Raw genomic sequence first — 369 nt, forward strand, 5'->3', positions numbered from 1 at the left:
CGCATTCTGAAAACAACATTTTCCACCTGACAGAACAAGCAGTCAGAGGAAAGATAGGGATTTCATTTCACTAATATACACCGCAAGTTTACATCGGTGAATTCTCAATGTGTTCTCACGCACAACATAATTAGTAAGTGTATACAAAGATGTTTGTTTCAAGGTGCTGAAATTTCTAATTCTTTCTCCCCCTAGGTGTGTCTCTTCTTGAAGCTCAAATGTGAAAGGAAAATAATGCAGTCATACGATTTTCCTTTTTTTCATATTCTTACAGTATCGTTGCTCATATGTTCGTTGTGTGGTTTTTTTAAAAGGTTTTTTTTCTTCCGATGAGCGAAAGTTCCGAAAATGGAAAAAAAGAAAAAAAAT

This window comes from Penaeus monodon, chromosome 32 (assembly GCF_015228065.2).
Source record: "Penaeus monodon isolate SGIC_2016 chromosome 32, NSTDA_Pmon_1, whole genome shotgun sequence".
NCBI lineage: Eukaryota > Metazoa > Arthropoda > Malacostraca > Decapoda > Penaeidae > Penaeus > Penaeus monodon.